The sequence below is a fragment of the Oryctolagus cuniculus genome, chromosome 2, assembly GCF_051225735.1.
Source record: "Oryctolagus cuniculus isolate XC-2025 breed Fujian yellow rabbit chromosome 2, ASM5122573v1, whole genome shotgun sequence".
Classification (NCBI taxonomy): Eukaryota; Metazoa; Chordata; class Mammalia; order Lagomorpha; family Leporidae; genus Oryctolagus; species Oryctolagus cuniculus.
The window spans coordinates 170,119,181-170,134,817 of NC_142868.1; the positions used below are offsets into that span (position 1 = coordinate 170,119,181).

A 15,637-nucleotide genomic window follows, 5' to 3' on the forward strand; every position below is an offset into this window, starting at 1 on the left:
TGCAAGCTGAGTTTTCAGTTGTTTCCAACCACATGTGATGCAGTGAGTGGTGTGCCTGGGCTCCTCACTTACCACTGAAGAAAAAACACTCTTTAAATGACAATGTTGATTTTTCACAGCTTGATGTTTTCTACACCTAAATTTCACTTCATAATCTGTTTGCAGGGCTGGTATCTGGTGCAGTGATTAAAACGTTAGTTGGGACACTTCTATCTTGTATGGGAATGACTGGGTTCAAGTCTGGGTTCCACTCCTGGTTCTAGCTTCCAGCTAATACACACCTTGGGAAGCAATAGGTGATGGCTCAAGTGGCTGGGTCCCTGCCACCCACATAGTAGACCTGGATTGAGTCCCTGGCTCCTGGCTTCAGCTTGGTTCCATTGTGACTGTTGTAGGTTTTTGGGGAGTGAAGCAGGGGATGGAAGATCTCTGTCTCTGCTTCTCTCTCTCTGCCTTTCAGATAAACACAGATAAATCATCTGTTTTCCTTCATCAAGAAAGAACTGTGGTGGAACTCCCAACACTGCCAGCATCGGGGTCATGACCTGCACCTGTATCTGGGCTCCTGTCAGGATTTCACAGTATGTAGAATAATTCAGCCACAGTGTTTCCATCTGTGGTTTGAAGGCGATGAGGTTTTACACTTACATTCAACATTTTGAAAATATTGATATGAATGGAAGGGGAGAGGGAGTGGGAAACGGGAGGGTTGCGGGTGGGAGGGACGTTATGGGGGGGAAGCCATTGTAATCCATAAGCTGTACTTTGGAAGTTTATATTCATTAAATAAAAGTTAAAAATAAATAAAAAAGAATATACAAATATTTGCAAAGTGCCACTCAACCCTCTTTTTCTTTAAGATTTTTTTAAAGATTTATTTAATTTATTTGAAAGAGAGTTACAGAGTGAGGTAGAGAGAGAGAGAGAGAGAGAGGTCTTCCATCCACTGGCTCACTCCCCAGATGGCTGCAATGGCCGGACCTGTGCCAATTTGAAGCCAGGAGCCAGGAGCTTCTTCTGGGTCTCCCACACGGTGCAGGGCCTAAGGACTTGGGTCATCTTCTACTGCTTTCCCAGGCCACAGCAGAGAGCTGGATCAGAAGTGGAGCAGCCAGGACTAGAACTGGCACCCATATGGGATGCCGGCGCTTCAGGCCAGGGCTTCAACCTGCTGCACCACAGCACCAGCCCCATCCACTCAGTCCTCTTTAAAACGCAGCCTGATTGGGCGTTGCTGGTTCCTTCTGTCGGTGGACGTGTGGGGTGGTGCAGACTTCCTGTGCTGACCTTCTGGAACACGAATAGAAGATCAACACTGAAAATGGAGCCGTTCAGCTCCGGGGTGGTGTGTGAAGAGCTCAGATAATCACAGGCATTTTGCAGGCACCTGTGAGAAGTAAGTTTTTGGTTCACCATCTGCTCAGCTATAGGGGATTAAATGGTGCTGCCTGCCCCCGCCCCAACACACGTGTTTCTGCAAATGCCGGGAACCTGGGGATGTGAGCGTGTTAGGGAAAAGCACCTTTGCGGATATCCTTCATTAAGGATCTCTGAGATGACAGCCTCCTGGGCTACCAGGTGGGTCCCATTTTCCAACAACAAGTGTCCTGATAAGAGACAGGGGAGGAGAAAACACCAAAGGAGAAGACTGTTGAGGATGGAGGCGGAGAGCGGAGTGAGGCTGCTACCGGCCCCCGCAACGCCTGGAGACCCCAGAAGCCGGAAGAGGCGCGGAGGGATTCCTCCCGCCCTCCGCCCCCCGAGCCGTTGGAGGGCGTACTACCGTGTCGACGCCTGGATGCTGGGTTTCTTCCTGGACTACAGAACTGTGAGAGCTATTTTCTGTTGCTTTAAACCACCCAGTTTTGGGCAATTTGTTATGGCAGCTGCAGGAAAACACACAGCACTTAGCACCCGAGTGACCTTGCTCAGTTATTTACGCTCCAATCGGTCCCCTCAAAGGAAAGCCCCCTGCCCAGGACTGTCCCCGGGGTGGGGGTGGCTGGCTCCCAGCAGGCCTGCGCCCTGCGCCTGCTCAGCAAGTGCTTCCACGACGGCCCTAGCAAGTGCAGCAGGGTCGGGTGTCTGCTAAGAAGAAATCACACCTGAGGTCGCGGTGAGCTCCAGATGCTTTAAATCTCAGACGGGCTCCAAGAGCATTTTGCTCGTGGACATGGAGGCTGAGCCAGGCACAGCAGCTGACCAAAGTACCCGCGAAAACTGGTGGCAGGGCCAGCCCTAGTCAGGTTCCTCACTCTACGCGTGTTTGCGCTCATGACTAGACCTGGGTACCAAAGACATCAGAGATTAGAGCAAACAATTGCAGCTGCCGATGTCTTCCTGTCAGGCCCACGGCTTGGGCTGAGCATCTTCTAACCCGGAATTTGGTTGTCTTGGAGACCCGCAAGCGCCCTCCTGTGTTCCCAGAGGCACCCGGAGTGCACACCTGGTAGGTGAGTAAGCGGGTGACTTTGGCACTGGGCTGTGTACTTCTGAGCATGTTTCCCCAAAACAATGGCAACCGTAATCATTCCCCTCCAGGATAGTTGGGGAATGAGAACATTTGTGCTTATTACAGTGCGTGATGGAATCCATGTTGGCTAATTATTCTTACTGTTGGTAGGATGAGCGCTCGCCATAACTGATCTGGTCCAACTGTTCATGAAAAGTGGCTTTCATACTGATGAGCTACTGCACCACCAAGGTTATGAACGTGAACTCAGGAATCAAACTCGGGAATCAGACTTTCTGGGTTTGAAGCCTGGTTCTATTTTACAAACTGTGTGACATGAGATACTTTGATTCCTTTTATGCTATTTTTAGTAGGAAAAGGGGTAAAATCCCCTTTCTTATCTATACGATCATCCATAAAATCGGGGCATCTGGTTGTCCTCCATCCGTAAAATCAAGATAGCTGTGTTATGTGCCGCATGGAGTTGTTCTGAAGAGTGAATTAACCGGCCCCAAGCTCATAGCACCATGTTTGGCACATACTTTGTGTTCAGTTAAGGGACGCTGGGATCTGACTGCCTGTATTTGAATTTTAGCTGAGCCTTTCCGAGGCAAGTGCTTGGTCGACTTTTTTTTAACCCTCTCTGATCAATCTCCTGACCTATAAAATGGAATAACGACACACCGACCTCATAGAGGCATTGCATCTTATTTAATCCTCAGTGTGTCTCAGTGTCGCTCCCCCTTTTCGTGGGGGAACGACACAGGACCCTGCGCTGTTCTTTTGTCTGCTCGGCCCTCCCCGGGTTTGCTGCTGGTTCTTCCCGGGTTGGCTACTGACCCTTCCACCTCCGTGGAAGGGCGGTTCCCCCTAGCCACTTTCCCCACTTCCGCGGGGGAGCGGCACACTGCCGGCCGGCTCTCTCGGGGGCTGCTCAGGTGTTCCTTCAGATAGATGTTCCCGGTGCATGTTGTCTCTCTCCTCCTTTATAGTCCTCTTCCACCAATCCCAACTCTGCTACCCACACGCCAAGTACGCTGCTCTCCTCCAATCAGGAGCAGGTCCTACAGTTTATTGGTTGAACTGGAGGCAGCTGTGTAGAAGCTGTTTCCTCCTCTCCCAGCGCCATATTGTGGGAGAGCAGATGCATAGAATAAGTCTTAATTCCAGTAACTTAGTCTAGCCCGAGTTGCTCCCAGTTGCTCCCCACATCTCAGTGTCTGACATTTAGTAATATCACATGAACTGTCTTTATTATTTACTGTTAATGGTATGTCTACTAATGAGATGAGAAGAAGCAATGTTCCATGCCTGGCACAGGCCAGAGAACTTGTAAGCAAAGAGTGCTGGGTGTCTCAAGTTCATCCCAAAGAACGTGGTGTTCCCACACGTGGGACATGAAGGCCAGGAATGGCTGTTTCCCAGTGGGGAGTTACTTAGTGGCTTCTGCTCTGTGGTGACTTATCTGTGGTGCCCCCCCAGTTTTCAGTTGTCATGGCTGTTCCAAATCAGCCAAGAGTTGGGGGAACGTTGCATGATGGTAAGCCCAGGGCCACCCTGACCAAAGCTTCTCCAGTCCTGCAAACCCGGGTGGTAAGTGGGACAGAGGATACAGGTTTCCCTCACATCTAGGAGGTTGCAGGTGATGCGTCCTATAATTCTGGCCATAAGAAAGAAGGCAGCAATAGCCAAGCCACCTTCCCAGGCAAAACGATGGCTCTCATTGAAAGGGGTTCAAAGCTGACTTGTTTTTTCAAAAAGTACTTATTTTTTTGTATTTGAAAGGTAAATCCAGAAGTGGGGGGAGAGGGAAAGGGGGAGGGGGCGGGGGGAGAGGGAGGAATCTCCCCCACTTACTATTTCACTTCTCAGTTCTCAAATATCCACAATGACCAGGGTTGGCCCAAGCCAATGCCAGAGCCCAGGATTCCACCTGGGTCTCCCACATGAGTGGCAGGGATCCAAGACTTGAGCCTTCACCTGCTGCCCCCCAGGAAGGGTATTAGCAGGCAACTGGAATCCGAGTGGATCTAGGATTTGAACCCAGGATGTCCAATAGGGAATGTGGGCACTCCAAGCAGAGTTTAACAGGCTACTCCAGATGCCTGTCCCCCAGAAACGGAATTTGTTTCTTTCCTCTGCAACCACTACTTAATGCATGAGATTTCAGAAGACAGTAATTTAAAAGGCACGTTTACAGAGACACCATGAGATTGTATAAATAAAATGAAGTAATATCTGGAAAAGGTACACCAAAGGAAACTGAACCCCAAATGTCTAGCTTTGCAGTCTATACTCAGCCAAAACATCCATTGAATTAAAGCACAGACTACATAATTATGTATACAAAATGTCTTTAAAGTTCTTCCATAAATTTGGAGAAAAAAGTAGTTTGTTTAGAGCTGCAAAGGCAAAATTCCTGACTATGGGTTTATGGGCACTAGTACAAGGGGTGCCCAAATATACATTCTTTTTTTTTTTTTAATTATAAATAAGAAAGAACAGATTCTACCCTAGCAACTCGCATTCCTTTGCAGCCCTCCAGACACAGAACAGAGTTCTTGGGAAAAGTGGAGGGATTAATTCCAGGCTTCTGATACTGACGTTATAGTCTGACCAAACATTGATTATGCTTAAATCCACCATATTTTTCCTTTGAAAACCACATGTTATTTAACATCTTGAAGGCCTTACATTGAGCTTGTTGGGAAAATTTCCCTGTGTTTTCAGGCCTTTATCATCATTTTAGTTTCTATTTAATTTTTCTCTTCAAATAAGAGAATCAAGTTGAATGGGCACTGACATGTAAGTCATCCATGGAATATAGAAATGCTGGAAATTTTGGCCTTCTCTGGGTGTTTGCCATTTTACCATGCATTAGAACAAAGCAGCTTCTAGATGGGGCCAGGTCTGTTCCCAGAGTATGTAGAAGGGGACAAGGTTTTGGTCTCTGCTGTAAGAGAGCCGATGGTTGCTATGAGCTATCAATGAACATGGCCAGCAAAGGGGAAGGAAGTAGCTTTGGAGAAAGAAGAGACTGTTGAGTAACTCGGGCCCCAAACTACGACAAAATTGATCAAAGTCATCCCGTGCCCAGCATCTTCTGTCATTGAGAGTAACATGGTCATTCTAGTGTTCCTTCCCTAAAGCTCTTAATGCTACTGCACTCTGATTATGAAACATGGAATTATATGGGGTGAATGAGGACAAGGTGGATTTGCCCTTGATTCTATAGCCCCAAGGGAGATTGTCAAAAAGTGATCAGCTTAATTGAGACCATAAGCATTGTGTCATTAAAGACACCATATAATTGCACTTTTAAAGTATATTCACAATCATCATTTCATAAATTTTCCCAATATCCCTTTGAGATAGTAGGGATTATTATTTCAGTTTTACCAATGAGGAGTCTCAGCATCAAATGTATGAAAACTACTTGAATTTACTAGTATGATAAAAAGTACACAATTTAAAAAACGCTAATTTTGACCAATATACTAACAAGGCCATATATACCATCAAGATTTTAAAGGTAGATAGTATCTTAGGTAAAGCTGCATTGAGAGGGAAATTTTCTTTTTGCTGGAGGGTGTACACATTAAGTCTTTCTGAAAAGCAATTTGCTGTGTATGTCATACACCTGAGAATTGTTCATATGTTGGACGCAGTGATTTTTGTTTGCTTAGGTTTCCTTCTAAGGAATTTATGGACAAATTTCATAGGCAATGTTTAAGATTTATTTGAAAGGCAGAGTTACAGATATGCAGAAAGAGAGAGTAAAAGTTCTATCTGCTGATTCACTCCCCAAATGGCTGCAACAGCTGGAGCTGGGCTGATCTGGAGCCAGGAGCCAGGAGCTTCTTCTGGGTTTCTTACGCAGGGGCAGGTGCCCAAAAACTTGGGCCATCTTCTACTGCTTTCTCAGGCCATGGCAGAGAGCTGGATCGAAAGTGGATTCAAACTGGCACCCATGGGATGCCAGCACTGCAGGTGGTGGCTTTACCTGCTACACCACAGTGCCAGCCCCAGGCAATGGTGTTTTTTAACAATGTTTTTTATAATGGCGAGTGCTTGGAAATGATCTAACTAATAAACTATACAAAAATAGTTATGGGAAATCTACATTAGGAGTATTATGGAGACCTAAAAATGATGTTTTTGAAGAACTTTCAGTTTCATGAGGAGATGTTCAGAAGCAAATGTTAAGTGAAAAAAGCAAGACGAAAGACTTATATAGTGGCACGATTGCTATCATCTGAAGATGTGCATGTAAATCCATTCAAAGTAGCCTGGAAGGAAATAGACTTAGGGTCGTCTTAGGGTCTCACAGCTGCCGAGCAGAGGAGCCAACACCTAAGCCCAGTTTTTCTGAAATAATCCAATGTCTCCTTCCCCATACCATGATGTCTCTGAAAACATTCAGCTTGAGCAACACTTGGTTGCTTGTCTGAGTTCCTAGAAAACAAACCATTCATGGAACTATGCTAGAGTCCATTAGCACTTAGATTGGATTTATTTAAGGTTTCAAGTATGTTTAAGGCTATTGCTCAATCTCACAGTCCTGCAAGTTGCTGACACCACACCTTCATTTAGAACACTCAAGTATACTAAACTCCCTTCTGGGCCTCAATTTCCAAAATGAATCTCCTGTGCTAGATAGGAAATGCCATGAACACAGGAAACCGTAAAACCCAGTATAGAAGATACCTGGCAGGATTATTTTTCCCAGTAGTTGCCAAATTGAACTCAACATTAAAATTATCAGGATGATTTTTCTAAAAAGATTCAGATCCCACCCCAAAAGATTGTTTTAGTAAGTCTTGGGGGGAGTCCTGACCTCTGTATTTGTATAAGTACTCTGGGCATGATTGCATTTAAATCATTATAGCCAGAGGTAGACTGTGTCTGGTGAGATCCCTACATGCACAATGAATTACATACAGTGATTCCACTATTAAAGTTAGAAAAATTTTTCAAAATCCATGTTGTGACATAAGTATATTGTCCCTGTGTCCTGTAATCACAGGGTTCACCTACTCAGTAGTTAATGGAAGAATCACTTTTCTCCCATTGCTGCTTCTATTGGTTATTTCTTACTATTTAACAAGTGATGCCCAAGACTTTGTGGTTTTGGAAAAATATTATCTCACAGTTTCTGTGGATCAATAGTCTGGACATAGCTTAAATGTGTACTTCTGGGTCAAGGTGTCTCTTGAGGTTGTAAGCAAGCTGTTTGGGCCAGGGCTGTCGCCTCATCTAAAGACCAGAGAGAGGGAAGAAGAGAAAGGAAATCTGCCTCCAGGCTCACTTATGGAGTTATTGGCAGGTCTCCATCCTTCTCACTGGCCTAACTCACAATATGGTGGCAGGTGACTTCCCACTAAATGAGTCATCAGAGAGAGAGAGAGAGACAATGAAAGCAGAAAGGCAAGAAAGTGAGTGAGCAAGAGAACACGCACCCAGGATGGAAGCTACAACCTTTGATTTGATTAATCTTGGAAGTGATACCCTATCACTTCTATTTTTTTTTTCTTTTTTTTAACTTTTATTTAATGAATATAAATTTCCAAAGTACAGCTTATGGATTACAATGGCTTCCCCCCCCATAACGTCCCTCCCACCCACAACCCTCCCCTTTCCCACTCCTTCTCCCCTTCCATTCACATCAAGATTCATTTTCGATTCTCTTTATATACAGAAGATCAGTGTAGCATACATTAAGTAAAGATTTCAACAGTTTGCTACCACACAGAAACATAAAGTGAAAAATACTGTTTGAGTACTAGTTATAGCATTAAATCACAATGTACAGCACACTAAGGACAGAGATCCTACATGAGGAGTAAGTGCACAGTGACTCCTGTTGTTGGCTTAACAAATTGACACTCTTGTTTATGGCCTCAGTAATCACCCTAGGCTCTTGTCATGAGCTACCAAGGCTATGGAAGCCCCCTGAGTTCACTGACTCTGATCATATTTAGACAAGGCCATGGTCAAAGTGGAAGTTCTCTCCTCCCTTCAGAGAAAGGTACCTCCTTCTTTGATGACCCGTTCTTTCCACTTGGATCTCACTCGCGGAGATCTTTCATTTAGGTTTTTTTTTTCCCCCAGAGTATCTTGGCTTTCCATGCCTGAAATACTCTCATGGGCTTTTCAGCCGGATCCACATGCCTTAAGGGCTGATTCTGAGGCCAGAGTGCTGTTTAGGACATCTGCCATTCTATGGGTCTGCTGTGTATCTCACTTCCCATGTTGAATCATTCTCTCCCTTTTTCATTCTATCAGCTAGTATTTGCAGACACTATTCTTGTTTATATGATCCCTTTCGTTCTTAGTCCTATCATTATGATCAATTGTGAACAGAAATTGATCACTGGGACTAGTGAGATGGCATTGGTATATGCCACTTTGATGGGATTGAATTGGAATCCCCTGGTATGTTTCTAACTCTACCGTTTGAGGTAAGTCAGCTTGAACATGTCCCGAATTGCACATCTCTTCCCTCTCTTATTCCCACTCTTATATTTAACAGTGATCAATTTTCAGTTAAGTTTCAGCACTTAAGAATAATTGTATCACTTCTATTTTTTAGAAGTAAGTCTATTTCCGCACATAACAAGGTGAGAAAAATATACAAGGATGTGACTACTAAACCAGGGGTCACTGTGAGACATCTTGGAGGGTACTTGCCACAATCCTGGCAAACAGCAGAGACTAAATTCTTTATCGAACCTTCTTCACCCCTATTCTTCCAGTTCTCTTTGGTAAGTAGGCAGAGGTGGGGCTGAAGTCAATGCTGCTTACTGATGGTGGTTATGCCTACAGGCCCAAAGCAGAAGGAAAAATCAACCTGCAAGTTTAATGTGCCTGAATTTATTCATATGCAGTATGAGTATGGATGCTGCCTTAGGTATCAGTAGAAATATTCAATTAGTCAACAGGGCTCTCACTCTGTCTTGTTAGGAAGCAAACATTTCAAATGATCTTGAACTATTGTTTTCAACTCCTGGCTTTTCCAGGCCCTAACTTGTGAAATAATATACAATTCTTCTAGAAAAGTCAATCAAACTTCAAGACCTAACCTCAAATGCAGCTTGCTTGGGGGCTTATACAACTACGTCATTCATCCTCTTTGGAAGAAGAAAGGAAACAAATGTTGAGTTTTTAAAAATGTCTTTATATTTTATATGTATGAGGGGACTTCAAGAAGTTTATGGAAAACAGAATTAAAAGATAAATTTCTTTTGGTGCCAAGACAATTTGAAATCCATGCATAGATTTTCATAATAAGCATTTTCCATGAACTTTTTCAAGTCCCTTATATGCTTGATTTTCAAAGTTTTTGCACCAAAATAAAACTGTCTTTTAATTTCACTTCTCACAAGCTTTCTGAAGTACCTTTGATATATGTACATATGTGAGCACATATATGCACGTGTGTATCTGTCTTCATATGTGTGTATATACATGCATATACACTGCATTTCACTGGGACCTTTTGAAGTCCATCATCAGCTTACCCCACCTTCTCCAGCTCAGCCATGGTAACAGAGACTTTCAAAAATGCAAATAAAGGTAGGCATCTAAATTCCTCCAGTCTGTCCACTAGACTTACCATGTGATGCTAAATCCAACTTGCCATCTGGTTGCCAGGTGACCAGGGCTACAAGCATTTTCTAGCCTCTCATATGCTGTTGAGGTAGAGCCCCAAATAAAAGCAGCAAAAACAGCTGCACTGTGGCTGCCTTTACGATGGGTGTTTTCTGTCTCTTCCAGTAAAATCCCTAGTAAGGAGGGAGTTCCCTTTGTCATTTCAGCTGCCAAGACATTGCATGCTAATGAACTGTGAAAGGGAAGTCGTTAATGATATGAAATCCCTTTTTATGGCCAAGGCTGGGCCAAGGCTGCCAGGGTAGGGGTGTTGCTCCCTGACATACCCCTGGGAGGAGTTTTCAACAATGAGGACTGAGCTGACAGGCTGATCCAGAAGCAATGCCCAAGAACCAAGGCGACGTTGGCATGACTCCATAAGCCATTATAACTTTCCTCTCCAACACCTCAAAATTTTAGATGGGAGCTTAAATACACTGGGCTCAGAGGAAAACTGAAGGAGAAATACTTTTGGCAGATCACTGAGGAAGACCAAAATTATATTCCCAGTGCACCTGTTCAAGTTATGGAAGTTCCCCTATTGAACTCCATGTCCACCCTCATTCAAGCCAGCTGATAGCCTTAAGGACTCGAACAAAGGGGTGGCCCTGGACAGTGTGGTGGGCTGGGAAGGCCCCTGCTTTGGAGCCAGAGAACCTGGTCCATGTCCTTCGTTACTTTTGGAAATCTAATCTTGTATAAAACACTAGAATGTTCTTACTTTCCTATCCATATCTATATGCTATCATTAATTACTTTGTATAGTGTTATGAAACAAAAAAAGTCATTTTCACAGAAACAAAGATTAAAATAATATTAGAATCTTTCTGTTACTAGAGATAAGATCCTTTTGCCCCTTTTTAGACACAAATGTCTTTGAAAAAGGGTAACACCGAATATGTAAGTGATAAGTCAATAAATTTCTTTCCCCCAGCCAATAGATACTTCAAAGTCTTCAAGGAATGTGAATGCTAAAGATAGAGGAGGAACTGGGAGAAACACAGATTCCATCTTCAAAGAACAGAGATGTGGTGGGGATCTGTTTGTTGGGAGAAGGGGATCCTTCTGAGAGGGGGGTCTTGGTAGTGTCTGATATTTGAATTAAGACACTATCTCCCACTGAACCCTGTATGTTCTTGTTTCCTGTTAACAAACACTTCCCTGTGGCTTTTGATTGTGCTTGGCACACAGTGGTTGCTCGATGAGTGTTACAGAACAAATGTCACATTTGGGAGACTTCACCCTTTTGCTCAAGGTCAGCTGACTAACCCAGGCTTTGGGGGGCACTTCTAAACACACTTCCTTCTCTGGCTCCTGGCTTCTTGTGATATGTCTGAGGTGGGTGCAAGTCTGTTTATCTCTGAGACATTCCAGTGCTGCCAGCAACTTCGGAAGTGTACCAGAAGCCCCAGACAAAGGCGTGTGGGATGTGGCCCTTTCTGTAGACACATCAATCCTACAAGCTGCAAGACTCCCGAAAGTCAAACAGCACGGATTCCGAGGGTGGCATGCAGGTATAGCGAAAGCCCCTGAGTCAGGTGGCCAGCCAGACAGAACAAGCATTACTGTCCCCTGGGGCCTAGAAGCCAACAGGCTCCCATGCCAGGGGCTGGCCTGACCTGACCCGGAGCGGGTTAGGCACAACCCTTCTGGCCTCCTTAGGTTTCAGTTTTCACAACTTCATCTTCTCTGACCAGTATTCTGATTTTTACCAAATTACACATTATAGGTTTTAGATCATCAGAGGGAAGACAGAGGCTTAGAAAAGCAACAACAAAAATAAACCCATCAAATAAACCCAAATATGTGCAGAGACCTAGAGATGGAATCCAGGGGTCAAGCAAATCAGAAGGTGTCAAATTAGTGAAGAGTCAAGTTGGTCTTCACCTCATTAAAATGCAGCTATGGGCTCAGATGTGATGGATGTGTGTGGGCTTTTGGAAATTGTCTAAGAATATGCAAACTGTAGCCTCACAAATGTCTGTCTTTGTGTGTGTGAATGGAGATTACTCTGTAAGCACAGAGAATCCACCAGGCAAGTTGGATGTAAAGTGAGGATCTCTTGGTACTTGTTTCCAACATCTCGATTGCACTCCTTACCTCCTGGGACAGTCATATAAAATACCCACACACCCTGCATGCACACACATTCATTCATTCTCTCTTTCTCTCTCTCTCTCTCTTACACATACACACACACATGCACACTTTGCCTTGCAAATAAATAATCTTTTAAAGAATTGCCATGCTCTTTCCTTGCCCTCTCTGGATGTGCTGTCAGATACAAAGCATCTTCCAGAAGCTCATGGGAAATGTGCATGGATTTCAAAATTATGTTTGCACCAAAATAAATGCATCTTTTAATTCCATTTTTCTCACAAACTTTCTGAAACACCCCCATATGTCTATGTGTTTTCTCTAATTAGCTTCCAAGCTCATTAGAGCTTCAAATTTCAGCAAAATATGAAAGGTTTTTTTTAAAGATTTATTTTATTTATTTGAAAGACAGAGTTACAGAGAAAGGTGGAGACAGAGATCTTCCATCTGCTGGTTCACTCCCCATATGGCCTCTACAGCCAGAGCTGTGCCGATCCAAAGCCAGGAGCCAGGAGCTTCTTCTGGGTCTCCCACATGGGTGCAGGGGCCCAAGGACTTGGGCCATCTTTTACTGCTTTCCCAGGCCATAGCAGAGAGCTGGATCAGAAGTAGAGCAGCCAGGACTAGAACTGGTGCCCATATGGGATGCAAGCACTTCAGGCCAGGGCTTTAACCCACTGCGCCACAGCGCTGGCCCCAAAAGATAAAACTTACTGGCTCTACATGACACCCTTAGATTTCATTCATGTTAATTTTGTTCATCTTCCTTCACTTTTGATGGGGGGAGAGTAGGTAAAGGAAACAACTTTGTTACGTTCAGGACAACAGATCACTTCCTGCAGTCCTGGCGAGCTTGGCTGTCCTTGCGGAAGGGTGCGCCCCCGCCTGTATGTGGACGAGCATCTGTACGTGTACTCGATTTCTTTTTCTCAACGCAGGGACCGTTTCTCACCTTGTTTTCTAACTTTGCGGCCAGATGGAGTACAGGGCTTTTATTGATTCTTGTGACCTAGAGTAGAGTTTCTCTTGGTGAGAGTGAAACATACTCAGGTCAGTCCCATGGAGCATGGAGCAAGCTGAGAAATGAGCCGTAAATTCAGACGTGCCCAAGCAGGGGCTGTAGTGGAATTTAATTCTTTGAGTGCAAGCCAAATGCTGCAGTAGGGCCTAAATTGGCTGTCCAGGGCAGATTTTTGGAACGTTTCCAAAGAAATATAACTTCTGTTACTCGCCAGCAAAAGGAACTACTGCTGTAGATGGCATAGGATTCAACTTACCTGGACAACTAGTTCTGAGGCCGGTAGCTTCGGAGTGGGAGGAGTATGAAATGGGAGAGATTTTCTACTCTATTCTTGGTCTTGATCATTGCTGAGTGTACATATATGTAAGGGAAGGAAGAAATACTCTTCTGTTTTATTCAACTTTGCAAATGGTATTATTCTATAAAGCCAAAAAGTTTTCATTTTTAAAAGTCAATAGAAATCAGCAACTTTTGGGAGGAATTTGAACTTATGTTTCTGCTCTGTTAGGCAAACACAGCTGAGTGACATCCTCTCTTGTTGGAAGATTGGATTGGATGCCATTTTTTAAAAATATTTATTTATTTGAAAGTCAGATTTACACAGAGAAAAGGAGAGGCAAAAGAGAGAGAGGTCTTCCATCCACTGGTTCACTCCCCAATTGGCCACAACAGCCGGAGCTGCGTCGATCTGAAGCCAGGAGCTTATTCCAGGTCCCCCACGCTGGTGCAGGACCTGGGCCATCTTCCACTGCTTTCCCAGGCCATAGCAGAGAGCTGGATCGGAAGTGGAGCAGCCGGGACTGGAACAGTGGGTGCCATTCCTAGAGGCCGCTGTATTGAGTCATCGTGTTTCAGGGATGGGATTTGAGCTCGTGAAACAGCCTTACTTACATAGCACCAGTGTGTTTCTTCTCTAGAAGGAGACCGCTGGCCACGCCGACCCCTGAGGCTATGAGGATGTCTTTGGCGCTTCTCTCGATTTCCAAAGGGATTAAATTCTGCAAGATGCTCTAACCTCCAAGTTCCACACGTGGAAAACAGCGGAGCCTGCAGAAGTCGCTCATTTTGAATATTTTTCTTTTAATTATTTTTTTGATGATATGAAAAGACTGCAGGCTGATGTTTGTTGTTGTTTAATGAAACTTCTGTGAAAAAAGTCAAGGTAGAATTTCCTCTCTGTATTTTGTTTGCTTCCTTTCTTCCCACTTCTCTTTGCTCATCTTGCCAAAACTAACGTTTCTCTATGGCTTTGGTATGCTTGATCCTTGAGCAGGACTTTTGATCTCTAAAGATTTAAAATTTGGAATAAGCATTGGTGGCCTTGCATTTGCAGAAAAAAGAAAAGGAAAAAAAAAAACCCTTCTTAATCTCTTAATGTCTTGCTTTTTTGAACATGCCATCATTCAAAAGTGTGGTTTCCCAAATGTAACATCAATTAATGAAGTCAAAACAGTATTGGGCAAATAACTGGTGAATTTGGACCAGTTTAGCTAGGTTATAGCAAGCTGTTGAGAAGTCATGCATTCATCATATGTGACTCTCAGAACTTTGTGTACAGAACTGGCTTAGGGATCTGTCTAGGCCCCTGGAGAGGGGAAAACTCTCACCCTTGATTCTCATTAGTATTAGTCTGGCAACTCTTAAGGAACTATTGTCATCTTCCCTTTTTCCTAATGCGTTGTCCATTCTCCTGCAGAGGAAAGGAGGTCTCATTTTCTGGTCACTGGACAGTATCTGAAACACAAAACCAGTAAGCCCAGTGCCTGGTTTGAGTCCTAGCTCTGGTTTCCAATTCTAGCTTCCTGCTAATGCAGACACCAGGAGGCACTGGTGATGGCTCAGGTGGCTGGGTTCCTACCATCCACATGGGAGACTTGGATTGAGTTCTTGGCTCCTGGCCCCAGCCTGGCCCATCTCCTCCAGTCGATACAGGCATTTTGGGAGTAAAGCAGCAGATTGGAGTTCCCTGAATTGCCTGCTCATTCTCTGTCTTTAAAGTAAAACATTTTTTTTAATTGGCAAAGGCTCAGAATGGACATTTCTCCAAATATACAACTGGCTACTAAGCATGTAGAAAACACTCAGTATCATTAGCCATCAACAAGTGCAATTCAAAAGCAGATTGCGATGCCATTATGTACCCACCAAGATGGCTGTAATCAAAAGACAAATAGATAAGAAAAGTGTTGGTGAGGATGTAGGAAAAGATGACTCCTCATGCATTGATGTTGGAAATCTAACATGGTGCATCCACTTTGGGAAAAATCTGGCAGTTCTACAAGAGGTTAAGCATAGAGTTACCCACCACCCAGGAATTCAATGTTTAGACACATACCCAAGAGAACGGAAAACAGAAGGCCACACACGACTTGTACAGTACTGTTCATAGAAGCATTGTTTGAAATAGACAAAAAGTG

At 44.1% G+C, this 15,637-nt stretch overlaps 3 long non-coding RNA genes across 6 annotated transcripts in view; 2 read left to right on the forward strand and 1 right to left on the reverse strand.

Moving 5' to 3' along the window:
- Positions 1-671, forward strand: part of LOC149128141 (uncharacterized) — a 40,792-nt gene extending 40,121 nt beyond the window's left edge. Inside the window, exon 3 of the long non-coding RNA XR_016230438.1 lies at positions 461-671. This is a non-coding gene — a long non-coding RNA (uncharacterized LOC149128141). The remainder of the gene's footprint in view (positions 1-460) is intronic.
- A 220-nt stretch (positions 672-891) lies between these two features.
- LOC149128142 (uncharacterized) lies at positions 892-1,923 on the reverse strand. Its single transcript, XR_016230446.1, has 3 exons — positions 1,784-1,923; positions 1,523-1,607; positions 892-1,387 (listed from the first exon to the last, which is right to left on the reverse strand). It is a non-coding gene; the product is annotated as an uncharacterized LOC149128142 (long non-coding RNA).
- Positions 1,924-2,328: 405 nt separating this feature from the next.
- The window catches only part of LOC138848641 (uncharacterized), a 94,372-nt gene continuing 81,063 nt past the window's right edge, over positions 2,329-15,637 (forward strand). For 2 of the 4 annotated variants that reach the window (XR_016230440.1, XR_016230441.1), the window contains exon 1: positions 2,352-2,453. This is a non-coding gene — a long non-coding RNA (uncharacterized LOC138848641). Of the gene's footprint in view, positions 2,454-15,637 lie in introns of all 4 variants that reach the window. The other 2 variants (XR_016230443.1, XR_016230442.1) reach the window with 2 other exon arrangements.